Raw genomic sequence first — 23,590 nt, 5'->3', positions numbered from 1 at the left:
GCATATACAAAAACTGCTTTTGTTCCCTAATTTTAAAAATTCACATATTTAAACTTTGTAAGAGCAAAATGTGTGTATGCGCTGTGTAGGACAGCATAATGCACATTTATCTCCTGGTGTATGTGACAGGAAGCAGACAGTCTATTGAAGACCTTCTCTTGATTTTAACAGCCTCTGATTGGACAGCAAACTCACATTAAGGCTCTATTGATCCTCCTGCCGTTTCAGAGGTGATCAATACAATTGATCAGAGGAGGCTAAATCTAATACAATAGAAAGTGTGTGTTTCTGTCTGTCTGTCTGCACTGTATGTATTAAAATATACAATAATAATACAATAATTATTAATAATTGAAGTAAAAATTAAATGCAAAAACCTCTATGCCAGTAGATATTTTCTTCTAAAATAACATTTTCCTGGTCTCCTGTGTGTAGGCTCAGTAATTTTACTTTTTTAGTGATTAGTAAGTTCTTATCATTGCCTTTAAAGTGAAATAACTGAACATAAATGTAGGAGACTGAGAAAAATGCTAATTTTAGGAGAACATTTGAGGCATTTAGAAGTTTTTGCAACTGAACTCTTCATCCTTATTCATTCATTTACTTTTTGGCTTAGTCCCTTTATTAATGTGGGGTCGCCACAGCGGAATGAACCGCCAACTTATCCAGCATATGTATTACGCAGCGGACGTCCTTCCAGCTGCCACCCATCTCTGGGAAACATCCATACACACTCATGCACATTCATACACTACGGAAAATTTAGCCTATAAAATTCACCTGTACCGCATGTCTTTGGACTGTGGGGGAAACCGGAGCACCCGGAGAAACCAACGCAAACGCGGGGAGAACATGCAAACTCCACACAGAAACGCCAACTGACCCAGCCAGGCTCGAACCAGGGACCGTTTTGCTGTGAGGTGACAGCACTACCTACTGCACCAGCGCGTCGCCCTGAACTCTTCAATTAGTATTATTTATTGTTGTTCTTGTTGTTGTTATTATTATTAAATATATTTAATTTATATAAAGCATAAACAATAATTATATATATTTTGTTATAGATAGAAAGACATATATACAGACAGATAGATCATAATGTCTGTTATTTATTTTAAATAATCGGTTAATTTAAAGCTTGCAGTTCACAGATGTTTTTTTCCCCATTTATTTACACTTAAAATGCATTATGGAAAATTTTGATGTTGAAAATGTAGCAAAGTGCAGTCTGCAGTTTAGCAAAGTGACTATTTTCGACATATTTGGTAGTTTAAAACAATATATTTCAGGGTTGATTGTGCTAATTATGATCATGCGGATTTATTTCTTCTCACATACAGTGCAATTGTTCCAATACCTCAACAATTAAATACAGCAATATTTAACAGTAATTACATTCGATTAATCATTTGCAAAATGGCATCAATTAAACACAAAAGAGGCACAAACTAGAGTACATGTTCAGCAATTAAGAACAATGAGCTTCCCTTAGCCATTATTGTATGTTAATCACTTATTACTATGCACTAATTATGATGAATATAATTAAACTGTGGACTCTCATTGGTCATCAGTGGCAGGTTTATAAAGAAAAGGCAAATTTGCTCCTTAATTTTGCTGTTAATGAGATTAGGTATATTAATGATTCAATTACGCAATGTAACGTCTGGTGCTTATAACCTTTGCAGCAAGAGAGATTGATTGTATCAGTAATGAGAAAAGTGATTTATCTGTCTCAAAGGTTGTTCAAAACGAGTAGCATTATTTCTCTACACAAACCGTTAATTTGTTAAGTGCGCTTAACTTAGCCCCTAGCTAATGGGTAGCTATTTGAATAACATTATTAATATATTTCATAATCTGTTATGTCACTTCTGTGCTTGGGGGATGATTTCTTGTTCAAAGTTCTCACTCAAATGTATTTTATTATAATATAAAAATAACTGTCAAGAACACCTCAAGTGTTGTTGGTTTGCTCACTTTAATGATTGTTAGTGTTTCAGCAGTGAAACAGGATCTCTTGTATTTTCTGCTTGGCACCACATAATACAATTTGCTCTTAAACTTTTCAACCTGCCTGTGATCCATCTTAATAGTGAGGTGCCTTAAAGTTCAAAATGAGACATTCTCATAATTTCCAAACACAATAAGAGGGAATATTTAACACGACCCTGCAAGTAAGTCACGAGAAATACTTACCACAACACACGCAACACTTTATATAAACATGTTCTCTCTTTTCAAACTCCTGACCCAAAGACACCACCAGAACCTTTCCAAACTAAGAAGCCTTGTTTAATTCAATGTCTTCAAATTCAATTGACATGAGTCAAATCGAATTTTCTCACCAAATGCGGATGAAAATAAAAGACAGTCTAAATATACAGAGAACATTTTTAAATAAACAAAGTGTTTGTTTGTCGGGATGTCATGAACAAATAGAATTATGCGGTGTTCACAAATTTAAATAAGAGCTTGTGTGTGTGTGCTACTGCACAGGTTAAAAATACCACCGGGATTATTGGAAGAGACAATAATTGGATTGTAACAGTCAAGCAGATGCTTTCTCACACCACAATTCATAAAGCCTCATCCAGTCTTTGGTCATTTGAAAAAAGCCTGATGGTGCACATCAAAAGTCTATAAATGTTATTTCTTTAGTTAAAGCGTTGTGAGGAAACTATTACAAAAAGTCTCATTGTTCAATATAATGTGATACCTGACTTATGATGCCAATAAACAGGAAAAAAGGGGAGAGAAACAGAAGGTGGAACGATGAGCTAGACAGCTGATTATCCTCAAACTAACTCTGACCTGCTGACCGCGTGGTCCCCCTGGTGAAACATGTTCAGATTAAATCTTGATTTAAAGGAAAAATATTCCCTTTTAAATCTAAGGCCATCCAATATATAGGTTCCTTTTTTCTTCAGTAGAAAATTAAACAATATTTCTGTCTGAAACCTGAGTCCTTGGCTATTTGTGAAATGCAAGTCAATGGATATTGGCACTTTAAAACACATACACAGGCAAAACAATACAATTTACAGTTTTCTCTATAAACCGATGTTTAATAAAGCTAAACAACCAGTCTGTGTAAATAAATAAATAAATATTACTTAAAACATTATTTTCAGTATTCTTTCTCTTACTCATCTCTTTATTAGATCTCAATTTCTCATCAGGTACCATAGTATTCATGGTACTAAAAGTGATGTTAACCATTGACATCAATTATATGAATCACCAAGAACCAAGTTTCAGCTAAAAAGTATTAATTAAACACAAAAGAAGTATGAACTTGAGTAGGGCTGCACAATATATAGTTTCAGCATCATTATTGCAATGTGAGCATCCGCAATAGTCACATCGCAAGATATGCAATGTTGAGTCTGGATTATAGTTGACCAGAAGAAACAGAAATGTATTTAATTACTTCACTTATGTGGAATTTTTGCAATTCATGGAAGAAAAGAACAAGGTTTTCTTACTTAGAACTTTAGTCTTGTTTTTAGTTCAAATATCTACATTTCAAAGCAAAAACAAGAATATTTTACTCCACTAGCAGATAATTTTGCTTGTTTTTTCTAAGGTTAAAAACAAAACTATATTTTTACTTGATCTAAGAATTTTTAGAAAATTTGGATTAGAAACAAGAAAAAGTAAGAAAAGCATTTATTTTATTTTTTTTACATTGTGATTATTCAATTTTTGTACATGATTACTGATATACTCCCAGGAAAAGTGCCAAATATTTCAACTGTTTCCATATTTATATCACAGTTTTTATCTTAGAAAAACTATCAGATTTTTTCAATGTAGTAAAGCCCTAAACTAGAGTAGATGTTCAGCAGTTAGTAACAACTAGATTTAAGTTCTAATTGATCATCAGTTGCTTTAATGTTGTCAGGTGCAACAGGTATTTTTATTTTGCCCGTATATATACAGTAAAAATGCTGGTAGCTATTGGCATTGTTTGACAAGCAAAGCATATATTGCATTCTATAAAATAACTATTGAAATTGTCATGGTTTTTTATGATATTAATTTTTCTAAAGGAGCTGTTGACATGGAATTAACCCAGATTTCAGTAAAATTCAAAACAAATATGAATAAAACAAACAACAACAACAAAAAAAAAACATTTGAGAAAGTTTAGTTATAAATTAGTTAGGTGTAATGACACTTTTATGACACAAAAAAGGAAGACATGAAACCTTGAAATGTACCTAATAATTTGTATAAAAGGCTTTTTTTTTTGTAATGACAGCTTTAAGATGCTTCTTATCAAGTTGCATGCATTGCTTAGGGTTGATTTTTTTCCCAAGTTGCAAAAGTCACAAAAAAAAAAAAAAAAAAAAAAAAAAAAAAGAAAAACAGTTTTGTGTGTCTCATCTATGAACTCTGATCTTTAATTGTTGTTTTTTGTTGGATTAAGGTCAGGTAATGGTCTGGGCTATTCTAGCAGATTTATTTTTATTTAATTTTTTTTCTGAAACCAATAGAGAATGCCTTGGCTGTGTTTGGAATCATTGTGTTGCTGAAATCTCCACTCTGGTTTAATCTTCATCATCTGGTATAGGTGTTGGGTCTGAAGCAGCTAATATTCATTTACACTGACAAAGGCAGGGTTGCTTCCTAAATACTGAAAGATTTCAGCTGCTATCTGGGCTTTCCATGCCTTTTTACACCTCTCTTTCTTTGCGTGTTCAATAATTCATTTAATTTTATTTCACATAACTCCGTTAGTTAGGTTTTCTTTATATGAATAAATTACTTTAGTTGTTATTGACATTTGAAGAAAATTTCAACTGAGTGACCCATTTAGAAATATGTTTTTTTGAAATTATAAAGCGTTCAATATTTTTTTTACCCATTGTATTAAACAAATATATATAAAGTCAAAGGAGAAAGAGAAACACAATGCACTAATAATAGTTTAATCTTTCTATATGATTTCATCCAGAAGCTTATTAAATATAATGGAAGCACAGCTGAGATGCTTCTGACACTTGTATCCTTCATTCATCACATTACATTCAAATAAAGTCAAAACTTTTCTCCCTTTAATCTAACAACAACAAACCTCTGAGAGTTTAAACTGCATAAAAGGTGAAGACTCTGCCCATGAATTATAGCTGCTGATTTAACCAGCCCTTTTCTCTCTGCGGATTCATTTCAAAGCTGATGATAGGCAAGCAGGACAAAGAGGAAAAACATCAGTCATGGGCTGTTTTATCATTTCAATTTGAATAATGATAATATACACAGGCTGTGTGCAGACATATCTTACACCTAACAAATGGAGAGAGAGAAAGAGAGAGAGAGAGGGGAAAAGTGAGTAGAGAAGCTGGTGTTTGGGGGGAGTGTAGAGGAAGTAGAAACGGGGGGTGGTCTGAGGTTGCGAGCAGCAATTCCTCTTTGTTATCAAGTGAAATGACTCTACAAATATGACAATAAATCACGTCGGAAATCAATCCGGGCGGAAGCGACTGGGAGGCGCTGATAATGCATCAATCAATATTTAATGTTTAGAGTTTAATTAATCCAGCACTGGAGAGCATTCTTTAAGTGACAGAGAGAGTGTGAGCGAGGGAGGAAGAGAGAGAAAGAGAGAGAGATGGTGCAGCGTTTTAGCACTGAGATGCTCCTCTATCAAAGCACCTCTGCTTGTGGAGAAGGCCCATCACTCCTTTGCCCTTTCTTTCTTTGTGGTACTGCTTCACCTAATTTATTTATACTTTTCTGATACATCCATCCACAGATGCATGCAAGAAGTTAGGAAACTGCAGGACGTGCAGTGCAGTGTAAAAACCTTTAAAGCTGTAGTTCATCCAAAACTGAAATGTATGGCATAGTTTACTCACCCTTTATGTGTTACACACATGTATTGGTTTCTTTCTGCTGTTAAAAACTAATTTGAACAATGTTGGAAACCTGTAACCATTTATTTGTTATCAGTATTTGCTTTTTTTCTACTATGGAAGTCAATGGTTACAGGTTTTCAGCATTCTTCACTACATCTTCTTTTGTGTTCAACAGAAAAAAGAAAGTCAAAGGTTTGGAAGCACTTGTGGTTGAGTAAATAGTGAGTACTTTTGGGTGAACTAACTCTCTAAGACAAACAAAAAATGATTAAGTTTAAGATAGTAGAATATGTTTTTTTTTTCATTTCTAAACACATGAACTTATGCAAGTTGCTTGAATAAACAAAATAACTGAAAATATCACGGTCAAGTGCTAATTTTACTATAAGCAATCTTACTTTATCAGTTCATCCTCAATCTAACCACAATTGTACCATAACAGAACTTCCCTGGTCATATTTTAATCACATGCACACATATTCTGGTAATATTCTGCCAATAATCAATTTGTTAATAGTGAAAATTGACACTATATATTGTGAGAACAATTACGTGTTTTTTTGTGTGTAAAACACACACTATAACATTTATTTCAATGTTCATTCTTCTTATAAAGTCTGACAGCAATCATCCCATTAAGGCTCATTTACACTAGTACGTTTTAGTTTTAAAACAGATAAGTATTGCTACGGTTGCGCCTTCCGTCCACACTACCCTGGAGTTTTTGAGCCCTGTAAACGAAGTGTTTTGAAAACGCTGAATAGCCTGTTTTGGGTTTAAAATACTGCTACTCTGTGTTAGTGTGGATGGGGGAAAACCGAGACATCTAAAAAACGGAGGTCTGATTGGGGATTTTTCTCATTATCAAGTGCACAACATTCAGTGTTGTATCTTTTTCTCTTTAGTTCAGACTTCAAAATTTTGATGTGAAAAACAAACTCCCAAGGACACATCGCGTAAATCTTTAAAGGGGACAGTGTACTTTATAATGTCATTCGCATCACTCTGGCTACTTAACAATAAAATGAAAACAAATAAGGAACTGCCTATTTTTATTTTGATACTAACAACTTCACAGACACCAAAAATGTTAAGGCGTCATGTGTATAACAAAACAAAGCCTGTAACGTTACTGATTCCTTTAATTTTCTTCCAAAAATATGAAACATACCCTCTCTTATCTGTTTTAATGATCAATAATGGCCATTATAAAAGTATAACATGAACAAGTATAAAAAGTATAATAAGTTTTTACAATATAAAAAATAAAGAAAAGCAATTAGTCAAATGAGCAGAATCAGTATGCGTGATTGCATAAATTGATATATTAACTTCTCTTTGCGCTAAGACATAACTCATTACCTGAGAAAAAGTAAGACTAAAGAGTCATTGGATAGAGACCAAATTAATTAAATATTATGTTTAAAAACTATAGTGAGATGAAATCCAGCGGAAGATCCTTGATGAACTGTCCTGCTCACATCTGGGAAGGTGTGCTCAAAGCGCCCGCTGACTGCCTGGAGCTCAGATGTCTGCATACGCTGCGGCGCATACCAGAGTGTGTGTGGTCACGTGATGTGCATTTTTAGCAGGACAGTGTGGATCGTTTTCATTCTAAAACGCTGTTCTAAAACTAAAATGTATCAGTGTAAATGGACCTAAGTTTGGCTAAAGACACTCAGTTTTTTAATTCACTAGACTTACTATCCACAATTTCTCTCACATTTGAATTCAATGAATGTAATTTAATTATTCTAAACTTAGATTTATCCTAACTTGGTTTATCTCTCTCTCCATGCGTGTGATGCTCTTATGATTCACGACTGGCTCAGTTCATTTCTCTCTCTGTTCAGTCACCCTGGAGGGCAGCCACACAATTACTGCGACCGCATACACAGGCTGACATTTTGATCCCTACAGTAGCGTTGGGTCAGTGATCATGCTGTTTAACATCGTCACGCAGAATCGGCACTCAGTGATAACAAGGCATGCCAGGAAGCACATACTGATGAGATATGATCCCCCTCCGTCTCTCTCTCATCCTTATGGAGATTTGTGTAAGAGGCTCTTGAGACGAGGGTAAGTAGCTTACCTGAGGGAGTTTTGATTTTCTTCCATGTGGTCTGTCTCACAGCTCTCTTCCTCTGAAAAAAAAAAAAAAAAAAGTAAAATGGATATATCAATAATCAAAACAACCAGCAATAGTTATTTAATATTTTCCTCTGGAAATTAAAATGTGCACTGTTAAATTGTTTAGGAGGGGGAAAAATAATGTAGTTTAACAATAATTTATGTTTCAAAATGGCTTTTCAGGCTTTTCATTTAGATCAATAATCAATGATGCAATATTAAAAGAATAATCATGAGCATGCTTAAAAGATACATACACACATATATATACACAGTATAGAACCATTTATATATGTATTTTTGGAGTATTTTTTATAATTATAAAATATAAAATATAATTAAAATATCATAATAAAAGTATTATAATAATAATATATCAAATATACACTACCGGTCAAAAGTTTTGGGTCAGTTTTTAAAGAAAAATATTCTGTTCTGCGACATTTATTAAATGTATTTTTTTTTAAATATGTATTTATGAAATATTTATTTATTATTGTATGTAGTTTCAAATGAAACTATTACTCCAGTCATTATTGTTTTTATTACTATTAACATTAATATTAATAATACTAATAATCATAATAAATAATAAAAGAGTGATTTCTGTAAGATCATGTGACTCAGAAGTAATGAAGCTGCAAATTCATCTTTAAAATCACTGGAATAAATGATTAAATTAAATGATAAACCACTTTTGAACAGTTATTTCATAGTGCAATAAAATTTCACATTTTAGAGTGTGTACTGCATTTTTGATTAAATAAACACAGCCTTGGTGAGCAGGAGAAGCTTATTTTAAAACATTTAAAAATCACACTGCCCCCAAAACTTTTGACTGGTAGTGTATTTTCCCCCACAAAAATATATATTCTTCAATCTACTGAGTTTTAAACATTTGTTTTGAATAATTGAAAATAATTTAAATATAGCATGGTGACTTCTCATTTTACACCTTTACAAGTACAATTTAGAATAAGTATGTTTTCATTTTTTTATATACTGCTAAAATCAGAATTATAAGCCCCCCTTTGAATTAATTTTTTTTTTTTAATATTTGCCAAAAGACATTTAACAGATCAAGGAAATTTTCACAGTATGTCTGATAATATATTTTTTATATGTAAAAAGTCTTATTTGTTTTATTTCAGCTAGAAATAAAAGCAGTTTTAATAAAACAACAACAACAACATTTTAAGGTTAAAATTATTAGGCTCTTTAAGCTATAATTACCCTAACCTGCCTAGTTAAAATTTTTAACCTAGTTAAGCCTTTAAATGTCACTTTAAGCTGTATAGAAGTGTCTTGAAAATATCTAGTCAAATATTATTTACTGTCATCATTCATTCATTCATTTATTAATTTTCTTTTCAGCTTAGTCCCTTCATTAATCCAGGGTCGCCACAGCGAAATGAACCACCAACTTATCCAGCATGTTTTTATGCAGCGGATGCCCTTCCAGCCGCAACCCATCTCTGGGAAACATCCACACACACTCATTCACACACATACACTCCGGACAATTTACCTTACCCAATTCACCTGGACCACATGTCTTTGGACTGTGGGGGAAACCGGAGCACCCAGAGGAAACCCACGCAAACGCAGGGAGAACATGCAAACTCCACACATATACGCCAACTGACCCAGCCGAGGCTCGAACCAGCAACCTTCTTGCTGTGAGGCAACAGCACTACATACTGCGCCTCCGCGTCACCCCTTTACTGTCATCATGACAAAGTAAATAAATAAATCAGTTATGAGTTATTAAAACTATTATGTTTAGAAATGTGTTGAAAACATCTTCTCTCCGTTAAACAGAAATTGGGAAAAAAAATAAACAGGGGGGTTAATAATTCCGAATTTAACTATAATTACATCTGTAAATCATTATTTTATTTTTTGTAAACATAATTTAATGAATGTTGTTTTTACACGTTTGCATGCATGCACAACACATTTGTGGGGATTTTGCATAGATATAATTTTCTATCATATCTGTAATTATGTCTGTACAGTATCATTTTGTATACTGTACAGACTGTATATTCTGTATATTATAATGTTTATATATCAATATAAGCTTTTGTATATACAGTTTTAATTGTTGGATTCATCAGGTTAATATAGAAAATATATTTGGAGGCAACACGTTTTCAGGACTTCTGATCTAATACTTCCGATCTTTTTTATGTTGGTAAAAAATAGCACATTTAAACAAATCTATCACAATGCATACATTATTATTGTTCTCATTTGAAATTCTTTATATTTAATTTTAACACACAACTTGTCACATTCCTAATGTTTACTCATATTACTGCAGTGTTAATCTTTTCACATCAGCTTTGATTAGCACAGCATTATGAGCCTTACACAAGTCAAGAGGATGTGTCATAACTGTACTTCTGAAATTTCAAATCTTTTGCCATAAGCATGCAACCACGGAATGGTTCAAAATAAGACAACATATTTCACAGTCAATTATGAAAGCTCTCAACGACCATTTCCTTTTGATAAAGTATGCATATATGTTCGTGTGTGTGTGTGTGGTGTGCAAAGTGCATTTTCTTCCTGTTGTTTTGTAATGAAAGTGAAATATATTTCTTTCTTCATAAAATGGAAAGGACGTTTTTGCTACACACAATCTGAAAGATCAATCACCAAACTTTCATCAACTTCCAAACCTATTAAAGTTTTTAAAGTATGTGCTATAAGGTTACAATATGATCTCTGAAAACACTCCCTCCAGTATTTTTAAATTACTAATAGCCAATCAAATAAAAGTTTTACACCATGCGCTGTAAAGCTTTGCCAGTAGAGTCCTAAGCATCATAAGAAACACCTGCAAAGAGTTCAGTCTAGGGAACAGAAGTGCAGTTTCCCTCTTAAACATCAGTAGCCGATAGCACACACTATTTATGCCTGTCAAAGCAGAAAAGCTTTATAACACAACAGCTGCTTGCAACACGAGACTAGTTACATACTCATCACGAACACGGGGACAATCTGTTTGAGTCTATAATGAAACGTAAATACACACACAAATGCAAATACACATCCCGTATATATACACATGGGAATCTAAGCTAGCATGCTTGCACAAAGTCAGATACAATGTGCAACTAAGACATAAATCACTGACAGAGACTCAAGACGTCTTGTATGCTCTCAATACACAATAGTGTGCTGTATAAGAGGACAGGATGCGTTGCCAAATGCACATATCTGATTCGCTACACTCATTAAAAACAGAAGCAAAAGCAAGCAGCTTACAGAGGAAACTATTGCTGGGACAGAGCAGATTTATGACTTATGTTTAGTGTTAGCATTACAGATAAAATAAAACTGACTGTGAACCACACAGACAGACAGGCTGAGGTCAGTCAGACAGGAGTAAGACACTTTAGCTCTTGTTGACAGTTGTTAAGTCTTTGTTAACGCATTTTAACACGTGTTGCTGTGAAGCCGCTTCTCAGCCACTAGATTTCATCATGTTGGAAATATAAAATACACCCTGGAATTTTGTCATCTTTAAATGTACAGTTAAATAAACAATTAAAAGTGTTTATTGGTCACAATGAAATCGTTTCCTCAGCATCTGCTATACATTTCTAGCCATTTTAGTTTTTTTTATCTTATAAGTTTTTTTCCTCTGAATTTTTAAAGTTACATTAATTCCCACAAATGATTTTTACACTACCTGACAAAAGTCTTGTCGTCGATCCCAGTTGTAAGAGCAACAGATAATAACTTGACTTCTAATTTATCATTTGGAGAAGTGGTCAGAAGGTAGATTTTTGTGAAGAATCATCTGTTGAGCTGCATCCCAATCATCATTAATTCTGCAGAAGACCTATTAGAACCCGCATGGACCCAAGATTATCAAAGAAATCAGTCAAGTTTGGTGAAGGAAACGTCCTGGTTTGGGGTTACATTCAATATGGGGGTGTGTGAGAGATCTGCAGAGTATCAAGACATTTGTGCTGCCCATGCATTACATTACAAACCACAGGATAGGGCAAATTCTTTAGCAGGATATGGCTTCTTCTCATACTTCAGCCTCCCTTCCCAAAAAACAAAGAAGGTCAAGGTGCTCCAGGATTGGCCAGCCCAGTCATCATATATGAACATTATTAAGCATGTCTAGGATAGGATGAAGTAGGAGGCATTAAAGATGAATCCAAAAGAATCTTGATGAACTCTGGGAGTCCTGCAAGAACGCTTTCTTTGCCATTCCAGATGATTTTATTAATAAGTTATTTGAGTCATTTCAGAGATGTATGGATGCAGTCCTCCAAGCTCATGGAGTCATACACAATATTAATTCTTTTTCCACTGCACCATGACTTTTCTGTTAAGTGACAAGACTTTTGTCTAAGCAAAGTCTGAGCTTACTGTTCTAATTAAATAATTAAATATCAAGGCATGATCATATAATGTTTTGGTAAAATGAGTGTAATCTAGAGGCCTTTACCTTTTATATACACCATTTCTGATACCAAATGATCAACTAGATGTCAAGTTATTCATTGTTGTTCCTAAAACTTGGATAGACGACAAGGTTTTCGTCAGGTAGTGTATATCTCACAACTTGGAACTCTATGTTTACAACTCGACAACTGTGAGATGCTAATTTAAAATTCTATGGGTAATCATAGATACTTCATAAAACTTAAAATTGTGATAAAGCATATGAACTTGCAGTTCTAAAATAGTTGCAATTCATGAACAAATACTTACAAAAATGTAATAAAAAAATTATGACCAGTTTTAACATTTCACAATGCTGACATTTTTTTCCACTCTAAATTTTGTTTGTCTTTCAATTTAGATTTGAATTGAAACTGAAGTGTGAAAGAAACTTTTATATTTTCAGAGTTTAGAGATTGAAATTGCATTGCATTCTGTGAAAAAAAAATCTCCCATAATTGCAAGATACATATTAAATGCATGATTGTGAAATATTAGTTTAAAACAGCAAAACATAAATGTTATTATATATAAGCAAATTTGAGTTTTTGTTTAACATTCAGAAACTTCCTGAAGTAGGAGAAATAACGATAAAAAATTATAATAATTCCATATTTGTAAGAGATATTTAGGCTTCTTCTTCAGTTTATATCTCATATAAACATAAGCTCCTAATTTTGGGACAAAACATTTTAGTTTTTAGTTTTTTGCAAACAACTATTAGATACAAAGTAGCAAATCTGGAGGAATCCAAATTTCTTTTGAGCACATTTCAAAATACTAAATATGGAATTTTGTCTTGTCTTATTTCTTCACAATTTACATCATAGCATTTTGGAAATATTTACAAAGTCCGAATTTGATAGTATAGCAGAGTGTTTGGTCATTTACCAAGACAAAAAACGTTTTCATCCTTGCACCTCATTGGTAGAATGAACTCCTGATAACATCAGTACTGAATGAAGCCTGAAGACACATCTGTTCCAAATTCACCTCCTTCAGATCTCAATGACTTCACATCAAACACACCTGCACTTGAAAAGAGTTAATGATTTGACTCATTTATAGGGAATCTGTACCAAATACGTATTCAGATGTAAAGTGGATTACAACACAGTAGCACCATGGCTATATATTTGTTCAGTAGTGACGTGACAAATTTTACTAGAACCTTTAAAAAAATATTTTTTTTTTTAGATGCAGTCACGTTTATCCTTGCTCTGCGAATATCATTGGAGAAATACAGTAACTTCAACAGCATTCTATAGGTTCTGTTTCTGTTGGTACTGTTTTTAGGCTTGGGTGAACTAGGCAGTCACTCTGCAGGGGTGCCAATTTATTATGCACAGGAAAGTTTTTAATCATACTTCATGATTTTATTTTTATTGGTGGACAATCTCTTTTGGACTTCATTATGAGCTATGCTACATTTTTAACAACTGACAATGGATATTTTATTCAATAAAATTTCATTTTAATTTCGTCAATGTGACTACACCTTAACAAATTTGTTCAGACCAAAATCGAAACCTGGTCAGTCACCATTACTCAGCAGTAATCAACATTAGAATCTGCAGCATCATTGACTATTCACCCAAAGCTCAAAATGTTAACAAAAATTCTTTAAAATAAGTCAAATGCTTTAACTCTAATTCCTGATAAGACATTTTTCCTCACATTTGTGAACATAAACACTCAGCCATGACTGATCTACGTGTGATTTAAAAAAAGAAGCTCAAAAGTTTTTCGAGACACGCAAGAATTAACCTCACTGGTTCTCACACATCAAGCATGCTAGAGCATCCATGACCAATCTAAATGCTGTAAACACTGTTCACTGATTAAATATGTATAAAGCCCTTAAATTTATATAACCATCACGTCTCACAAATGACTTAGATTTAACTGCGCATATCATTATTAATTCCAGCTGTGCAGTAAGTAAATGGTATAATACAGCATTCCAGTTTTAATTAAAATGATACTATTCTATGACATTTGAGCAATATCATTTGTTTTTCTAAATGTGTTTCATCTTTATCTGTGCTGTATACGTATGACCAAGTTGTTCATATGAGGTCGAGGCTGTTATATGCTTATCAAATGTTTTTTTTTTTCTCTAAAATTATTAATTCATTCATTTTCTTTACGGTTAATCACTTTTTTATAAGGCGTCACCAGAGCGGAATGAACCAAAAAATAGTCCAGAATATGTTTTACACAGTGGATCCCCGTCCAGCCGCAACACAGTACTGGGAAGCACCCATACACCCTCACATTTACACACTTAGAGCCAAGTTAGTTTATTCAATTTACCTATAGCGCATGTCTTTGGATTGTGGGGGAAATTGGAGCACCCGGAGGAAACCCACGTGAACGTGGAGAACATCTCTAAAATTTATTTATTATAATTAGTTTTTTGCTATTTAAACAAAACATATGCTGTTAGGAAAAAGTTGCTGAATAATCTTAAGCTTACTACTTCGCTAACAGCTTGTTTAATGAGTTCCATCCAGGAAGTTCTACTATGGCCTTTAAAAGCCACCTGAAAAGTTGTGATGTTTAAAAGCATTTCGATGTGTGTTTTTGAACCTTTGTGACCTGCAAACAGCATTTCTCTCTTGTCCTCTTGGCTCCTCCTCAGTGTTTAATGCAGGTGAGTGAGTAAGTGAGTGGAAAGGTGAGTGCTCTTAAGAGCTTTTAAAGAAGCTCTCTGATGTGGCCACCTAAAGACACAACAAATACCCAGAGAACAATCAAAGCTGCAAGGACACCAACAATTAAGAACACACATAAAACTAAACAGAGAGAGGGGGAGAGTTTGTTTTGCCAGGCATAGCATTCTAGTTGAATCAGTCAGGGCATCCGATGATGTCATTCGTTTTATCATCCGTTTGATTAATCCTTCTGTCAATTTGAACCGTTAATTCGCTGCTGTGGTTTTTTGAAAGCATCCAAGTAATATACAAGCTGATTGCATATAAAGTCAATGGCACTGTAATGAGAGCGATGTATGTGTGTTTAATCGAAGCAGTGTATTTAAGTGTTCATGCCTTTGGAAACTTTAAGAATGTTGCCATCCTGTGCCTGTAGAAAAGTGCCTCCTCCTGTGTTTGTGCCAGGATTAATCGCTCCTGATCTGGTAAACACTCACAGAATTTACATCTAAAGACTCTTGTTTTCTACTGAAGAAAATGTGTATTTATGGGAAAGCAGAGGAAAAAAAAAACAGATGGAAGATGCAGTGCATTTAATCTGACTATGCATGTAGAGATTGAGGGCTGAGATTAGGAACCCAGCCAGGCTTGTTTCAAAATAATTATTGCCAAGCTAAATTAAACTCATCCTCTTAAAAAAGCGGAAAACATACGTAGCTGTTCCACATACGCATTAAAGATCAGAAAATCCTATTGTAATTCCTGACGTGGCTGTAAATATATTTGTGCTGTTTGGCCTGCTAATCCCTCGTGTAAACATGTTGAACAGAGATGTTTTTAAAAAGATGTTCATTGTAATTCTCAAGGGAAGATTATTTGAAACTGATAACAAAACCAGATGAGAAGATTTTGAGTTGTTTGTTAACCAGTGTCACTTGGTTTAATACAGGATATTTATTTATTTATTTATTTATTTATTTATTTATTTATTTATTTATTTATTTATTTATTTATTTATTTATTTATTTATTTAATATTTATTAAAAATATTTATTTGGCAATTCATTAATTCAAATTTATTAGTTTATTTATTAATTACTTTTTCAAATTAATTTATGTATTTATTAATTTATTCATTCATTCATTCATTTTAAATGAAATATATATTTTTAATTAAATTGCCTTAAACATTATATTCCTTTAGCACAGACATACATACAGACATATAGACAGATAGATAGACAAGAAATTAAATAATAAATAAACAAATAAATTATGAAATATTTTTGCTCATTACATCTTACTCTTTTTAAATAGATAAACAGACTGACAATTAATTAAATAATAAACAAACAAATTATAACTTATTTTGATTATATTAAACTCTTTTATACTAGACACATAGACACAGTGGTGGAAAGAGTACTGAAAAATTATACTCAAGTTAAGGTATCAGTACTTGTCCAAAAACGTAGTTTGAGTAGAGTAAAAGTATCTGTTGTAAATGTTACTCAAAGTAGGACTAAAAATTAGCTCTTTTAAAAGCATTCAGGAGTAGTGAGTAGTGAGTATTGCGCTGTAAAAAGATTAAACGTTTACATGTAATTTGTGTGTGTGTGTGTGTGTGTGTGTGTAAACATAACATTCTGTAGTGCATTTAGTTATACTTTAAGGCCATTCCTGTCATCATACAGTACACTTCTCATCATCACATGTAGTCTCTGGGTCAATGCGTGTAAAGATTTTGGACATCTTGTACACTTTTAATGTTTCAAAACAGTTTGCCTCATTTATAAATCGCCCATGTCTTGAGGTAGTTCAATATGTTGCGATTAACTTTCTATGTGTTCTATGAATCACAGGACTGATTTCTTTAATCCCCATAGACATAGGAAATCAATATGCAGTCACTGCATATCGAAGAGAAGAAGTGGAGTAAAAGTACAGATACAGCACTAAAAATGTACTCAAGGGAAAGTAAAAGAGCACATTAAAAAAATTACTTAGTAAATTACAATTTCTAAGAAAAATCTACTCAATTACAGTCATTTGAGTATTTGTAATTTGTTACTTTACACCACTGCATAAACAGATATATAAACAGACAGTTCATTACATCATACTCTTTTTAATAGACAGACAATTAATTAAATAATAAACAAACAACTAAATTATGATTTATTTTCATTATACCATACTCTTTTAATAGATAGACACACATACAGTACACAGACAGGCAGATAGACAGACAATAAATTAAATAATTAACAAACAAATAAATAATTAAACAATAATTTCATGGTGACGCACGGACGGACGGACAGACAGATAGTCAGACAGATAGGCAGAGAGAAACACACATCCACAGTAATATTAACAAATATTATTTTCCTGGCCTATAGCTTTTAAAAATAATTTTTATATGCTGATTTGCTCTAAAAAAAAAAAAGCTTTACTATAAATGTTGAAAACAGTTGTGTCGTTAACATTTATACAATTTTATAACATATATTTTGACATTTTTTAAATAAAATGTTTTAATAAAACTATATAGAAAAAAGAACATGCATTCATATTCATGTGCTCTGAGTGCTGTTGCATGGAGGCTTATCTGTCATGCAGCGATTGATTGAGCTGTATTTAGCGGCGCTGTACAGTAGCTTGGCAGCGGTGCAGAAAGGGGCCTTGTATTCCATTGTTCTCCAGCTGTCTTGGCTATACATATGAGAAACAAATGAATAATTCTGCCTTTCATTCCATTAACCGAAAGACAAGGCATTTATCCAGGTCTCTGTCATGAGACAATACCCTACAAACTTATCTCTCCACCACCCTCCTCCACGTCCTTCTCATTGTCCCTAATAAACCCCCTCCCGAACCCACACACAATCACACTATCACACTCCTCTGCTAATTGATGGCGGCGTATTGAAAGCACTGATCTGAGCGCAAGTGTGTGTGTATGTGTCTGATATGTGGCTAAAATCACCCATGCCCATGGCCTTTTGTGTCGTTTATCAGCACGTAAACCTGTAAATCGCAGATATCGTCTGCAGATCCTGCTCTGTTCCAAACCACACAGGTAAAACATTTACTACCGCAACAGCCCCTCTCTCTCTGATCTTATCAGTGGGATGTACAAAATGAAAGCAGATACTTGCTACTTGGCTTTAAGATTCACACACGCACACATACATTACGTACATTATGAGTTTACAGTTATGTTAAGTTTTGCATTAAAATTATGTTTAGGGTATTCTTTATCCTTGTTATTCAAATACCATTTTACTCTAACTTTATTAGTTAAATGGTAATGGCTCTATTGGTTAAATATTGATTAATTTTAGGCATAGGAATAAAGTTTGGATTATACTTTTGGACTAATGATTTTCCAGTATCAAAAAAATAAAAAAATAAAAAATGTTGACGCAGATATTCATCTAACTGCAAAATCAGGATGAGCTGTGTAATCCATTTTAGCAGATTGTATATATATATATATATATATATATATATATATATATACACACACACACACACGAACACACACACACACACACACACACACACACGAACACACACACACACACAAACAAACAAACAAACACACACACACACACACACACACACACACACACACACACACACACACACACACACACACACACACACACACACACACACACACACACACACACACACACACACACACACGCACACACACACACACACACACACACACACACACACACACACACACACACACACACACAATTCAGTCAGAATTATTACCCCCTTCGAATATTTTTTTTCTTTTTTAAATATTTCCCAAATGATGTTTAACAGAGCAAGGACATTTTCACAGTATGCCTGACAATTTTTTTTTTTTCTGCAAAAAGTCTTATTTGTTTAATTTGGGCTAGAATAAAAGCAGTTTTAAAATGTTTATATTTTTCGAACAAACCCTCATTATACAATAACTTGCCTAATTATCCTAACCTGCCTAGTTAACCTAATGAACCTAGTTAAGCCTTTTAATGTCACTTTAAGCTGTATAGAAGTGTCTTGAAAAATATATAGTAAAATATTATTTACTGTCATCACGACAAAGATAAAATAAATCTGTTATTAGAAATGAGTTATTAAAACTATTATGTTTAAAAATGTGTTGAAAACATCTTCTAATAACTCTGACTTCAACTTCAAATAATCACAGCCTTTTCTGAATCATGATCACGATTTAATTTCAATTAATCATGGGTTAAATACAGGGTTAAACCCCCTCACCTCCCTGTCATCCAAGATTCTAAATGTTATTTTTTTATTTATTCAGTCAAAAAGAAATAAGGAGTTGTGAGAAAAACAGGATTTTTCTTCATAAAAGGTTTTGGAACCCAAAGCTCTTGCAGGATGAGCTCTTGTCATTTAAATATTATTAATAAAAGAGGGGTGACACAGTGGCTAGCACTGTCGCTTCAAAGCAAGAAGGTCGCTGCTTCAGGTCCTGGCTGGGTCAGTTGTCATTTCTGTGTGGAGTTTACCTGTTCTCCCCGTGTTTGCGTGGGTTTCCTCCGGGTACTCCAGTTTCCCCCACAGTCCAAAGACATGCGCTATAGGTCAATTGAATAAACTAAATTGGCCATAGTGTATGTGTGTATATGTGAGAGTGTAAAGGTGTTTCCCAGTGATGGGTTGCAGCGTGAAGGGCATCTGTTGTGTGAAACATATGCTTGATAATCTGATGTGGTGACCCCTGATGAATAAAGGAACTAAGCCGAAGGAAAATGAACGAATGATTACTAAAAGAAAATTTCAAATATTTTCAAAAGAAATGACCAATTGTTTCAATAAAGACAATTATTTCCTGTTGGGAATTGTGTAGAGCCACATTTAAACTTTATTTTTTGAAGGTCGAACCTGAAAGCACCATACAATTTCTTTTTGACTGAAAAAAGGAAATTAACATATCAGATTACAAGAGAGTGAGTAAATAATCAGGCCCTTCTGGAAGAGAACAAACCCTTTAAAGTGACTATATCTGTAAATCAAACAACACATACAAATAAAAATCACTCCATCCTGTAGTTTGTGGAACATTAACAAGGACTGAATAATATTTCACTTGCCGTCTTATATTTTTAATTTCATTAAAAAAAAAAAAAACTTGTTTTTTACTTGTAACCACGAACCACATAGGCTAGTGAGCAAAAAAGGTCAATGTTAAGACCTGACTCTCTCTCTCACACACACACACACACACACACACACACACACACACACACACACACACACACACACACACACACACACACACACACACACACACACACACACACACACACACACACACACACACACACACACACACACACACACACACACACACACACACACACACACACACACACACACACACACACACACACACACACACACACACACACACACACACACACACACACACACACACACACACACACACAAGCAGCCCCTTCAGGCAGGGGTCTCACCTCCGTCTCTCCTGGCTGATGTTATCTGACGCACAAAGACCCTCTTTCCTCTAATCATAAGCCCTGCTGGAAATGACACTATACAATTTAGCAATAGGAGTCTGCATGCCTTACACCGACAGGAACCAGCACATACAGCCTTCGAGGCACTGGGAAAAAATGAGAGACAGAGAGGAAGAGAAAGACTGAGATTTTAAAAAGCATACATGTGTGGAGTAATTATTATAGAGGGCCGAGGAGTGGGACAGGATTTAAACACACCGTAAAGTGATGAAAATGTCATTTCTGTTTGGTTCTGTCAACTAATGATGACATTTCTTACACATTTTTAAATAAAAATCTCGACACTAGGGGCCTTTTCCCCTTTATTTAAAAAAGTGCTGTGTTTTAGACTAATTTATAATCATCAATAGATGTCACAATGCCTTCAGAGGAAAAAAAAATCTCTGGTTTTTAATTTAAACAGTGCGAAAAAAAAGTCTTATATTTTTGTAGTCACAGATCATCACAGATTTATTTTAAAAGACCCTAGATTGACTGAACAAAAACCTTTTCCTTTTGAATGAATTGTATTTTTCTGCCCATAATCTATTTTAAGCAAGTTTCACATCTTTTGTCATTTTAATTTCCAAGTGTGTCATTATTTATGAATGTGTAGATACTTGTACTGAAAATAAAAATGGCAACTTTTTGTGTGCTTATCAAAAATGAATCCACACTGCGCTTCCACAATCCTTTCTTTTGTGTTTGTTGTTGATGATGTTGTTTTTCTGATCTGTCTCTTTTGAATGTTAAATACAAAAAAAAAAAAAAATCCCTGTTTAAATAAAGCCCTTGTCCTTTAGATCCTCTTCTTTACTCCCCCTGAATATTCCTCTCCATCCGTTGTGAATGGCTCTTGGCCATATAAAGTTGTTTGGTGCCAGTATCATGCTCAGAATCTCAATGCCTGAGCTCTCCTATGCATTCATCACAAGCCCTTCTGTGAAATACCAAAATATTATTACAACTTTCAACCCCTGTCAGCATAAATTCAAGAGGAAACTTGGAAACAGAGAGATTATGTTAAAAAGATATGAAGTTTTTCTTAAGAATAAAAGAGGAGAAGATACAGGTGGACTATTTGTGGTGTCTGTAACCCCTAGACAGGCCAAAAATGAGATAAAATAAATCATGTGTATTACTCATTCAAGAAAAAAAGCATTTTATTTTATTCAAAAGAACACTACATTGTAACATTTACTACAGCATGTTTGTTTGAATTTAACCGTGTTACTGCATTATAAATATAGTTGAATTCAGAAGTATTAGCCCCCCTGTTTATTTTTTTTACCCAATTTCTGTTTAACTGAGATAACTTAATAATTATTTTAATAACTTATTTCTAATAACTGATTTATTTTATCTTTGCCATAATGACTGAATAATATTTGACTAGATATTTTTCAAAACACTTCTATACAGCTTAAAGTGACATTTAAAGGCTTAACTAGGTTTATTAGGTTAACTAGACAGGTTAGGGTAATTAGGCGAGTTATTTTATAAGAATGGTATAACAATTCTGACAATCGAAAAAATATACAGCTTAAAAGGGCAAATAACTTTGTCCTTAAATTTGTGTTTAAAAAATAAAAAACTGCTTTTATTCTAGCCAAAATAAAACAAATAATAATTTCTTCAGAACAAAAAATATTATCAGACATACTGTGAAAGCTTAAAGTATGTATATATATATATATATATATATATATATATATATATATATATATATATATATATATATATATATATATATATATATATATATATATATATATATATATATATATATATAGCCAAGCCTGAAATCTTTAATGCCCTTGGAAAATTTTGACAAAGTTTTTGTTTTTTGTAAATGAAGAAGCTGAGTTTTTCCCCCACAATGGTGTCTCTTGTACATCATCTTATTATCTTTTTATGAGATGCATGTGTCATTTCTGGTAAATAAAGAAATTATTAAAAAAATAAAATAAAGTAATTAAATAAATAAAGTAATATAAATAAAGTAATATTTTAGCAAAATAAAAAGTCAGAATGTGCCAGGTGTATGAACAAGTTTCGTGTTTCATATATTAAATAATGAATAATTTGATTTCATATATTTTTATTAATATTTACTGCTTTTAAAATAATAAAATTCAACTTATTTAAAATCTATTTGAAATGGTATTTAAATGTTTTTGTTACTGCAAACAATGTTTTTAATCTAAAATCATAACAGACAAAATATTTCACTGGGGTGAGAAAAAGATCAAACCTGATTTTGTACTTTCTTGTGGAAAGGGGTATGTTCAAGTACAATATGGGATACTCTGTTTGGGCGTTTTCTACCCTTATTTGAGCATACAATTTTCACTAACTAAAATTAATCTCTCTTCACAGTAACTTCACAGTAACTTCATGTGCTGACACTAAAACAACAGCATTCAAGTTTCTACTATATTTGTTTATATAGGAAAAACAAGACATTTGAAACCTTCTCGGGACATATTAGGTATGAATTTAAGCTTAAAAATTCTATAATATAAAAATGCTAATACACGATGCTGTGACGATGTGAATAGTGGTTAAACATGTCAGATTTTTGCTGTATGTTTTCTGATGTAGGCTTCTGATTCAGATATTCCCCAATGCCCCCACTTCCCCTCTACCCCTCAATCTACCAAAGTGAAACTCTTAGGAAAAGAGATGAGATGAGACGAGAGCACTGCAAAGAGTACAAGTGTTCTCATTTGCACTGTGTTTCATTTTCCATGGGTCGTGTTAACCTGACTGTGGTGATTATTCTGTTCAGGGCAAAAGAAGAGAGCGACCAGCTGCGCTGTAATGGACAAATACACACACACACACAAGCACTCAGACACACACACTCTGGATCAGCCTGCACTCGCACACTTCAAAACAATCCTCAAAAATT

The 23,590-nt window shown here is 33.3% G+C and overlaps 1 protein-coding gene across 32 annotated transcripts in view; it reads right to left on the bottom strand.

Annotated features, from left to right (window-relative positions):
* Positions 1–23,590, bottom strand: part of sall1a (spalt-like transcription factor 1a) — a 411,427-nt gene that overhangs the window by 23,447 nt on the left and 364,390 nt on the right. For 25 of the 32 annotated variants that reach the window (XM_073906587.1, XM_073906599.1, XM_073906608.1 and 22 more), the window contains one exon: positions 7,957–8,008. The gene's annotated coding sequence lies outside the window, so the exon portion shown is untranslated. Of the gene's footprint in view, positions 1–7,956; positions 8,009–9,527; positions 9,721–20,634; positions 20,784–23,590 lie in introns of those variants that run through there. The other 7 variants (XM_073906597.1, XM_073906611.1, XM_073906600.1 and 4 more) reach the window with 3 other exon arrangements.

Source organism: Danio rerio, chromosome 7 (assembly GCF_049306965.1).
Source record: "Danio rerio strain Tuebingen ecotype United States chromosome 7, GRCz12tu, whole genome shotgun sequence".
Classification (NCBI taxonomy): domain Eukaryota; kingdom Metazoa; phylum Chordata; class Actinopteri; order Cypriniformes; family Danionidae; genus Danio; species Danio rerio.
This window is presented reverse-complemented; position numbering and strand designations above follow the sequence as displayed.